Source organism: Mus pahari, chromosome 11 (genome assembly GCF_900095145.1).
Source record: "Mus pahari chromosome 11, PAHARI_EIJ_v1.1, whole genome shotgun sequence".
Taxonomy (NCBI): Eukaryota; Metazoa; Chordata; class Mammalia; order Rodentia; family Muridae; genus Mus; species Mus pahari.
The window spans coordinates 19,057,167-19,058,333 of NC_034600.1; positions in this window are offsets into that span (position 1 = coordinate 19,057,167).

Below are 1,167 nucleotides of genomic sequence, written 5' to 3' on the forward strand. Positions count from 1 at the left end.
AAGTGACCCTAAAAATTCGACCAGAGAACTCCTAAACCTGATAAACAGCTTCAGTGCAGTAGCTGGATATAAAATTAACTCAAACAAATCAGTGGTCTTTCTCTACACTAAGGATAAACAGGTTGAGAAAGAAATTAGGGAAACAATACCCTTCACAATAGTCCCAAAGATATAAAATACCTTGGTGTGACTCTAACTCAGGAAGTGAAATATCTGTATGACAAGAACTTCAAGTCTCTGAAGAAAGAAATTGAAGAAGATCTCAAAAGATGGAAAGCTCTCCCATGCTCATGGATTGGCAGGATTANTNTAGTAAAAATGGCTATCCTGCTGAAAGCAATCTACAGATCCAATGCAATCCCCATCAAAATTCCAACTCAATTCTTCACTGAGTTAGAAAGGAAAAATTGGAAATTAATCTGGAATAATAAAAAACCTAGAATATCAAAAACTATTCTCAACAATAAAAGAAACTCTGGTGGAATCAGCATGCCTGACCTCAAGCTATACTACAGAGCAATTGTGATAAAAAACAGCAAGGTACTGGTACATGACAGACAGGTAGATCAAAGGAACAGAACTGACGACCCAGAAATGAACCCACACTCCTATGGCTACTTGATATTTGACAAAGGAGCAAAACCCATCATGTTTAAAGGAGTGTAAAACCATCCAGCATTTTCAACAAATGGTGCTGGCACAACTGACTGTTATCATGTAGAAGAATATGAATTGATCCATTCTTACCTCCTTGTACAAAGCTCAAGTCTAAGTGGATCAAAGACCTCCACATAAAACCAGAGACACTGAAATATATAGANGAGAAAGTGGGGAAAAGCCTAGAAGATATGGGCACAGAGGAAAAATTCCTCAACAGAACAGAAATGGCCTGTGATGTAAGATCAAGAATCGTCAAATGAGAACTCATAAAATTGCAAAGCTTCTGTAGGGCAAAAAAATACTGTCAATAAGACAAAAAGGCCACCAACAGATTGGGAAAGAATTATTACCAATCATAATTCTCATAGGGGACTAATATCCAATATATACAAAGAGCTCAAGTATCTGAACACCAGAAATTCAAGTAACCCCATTAAAAAATGGGGTACAGAGCTAAACAAAGAATTCTCAACTAAGGAATACCGAAGGGCTGAGAAGCACTTGAAA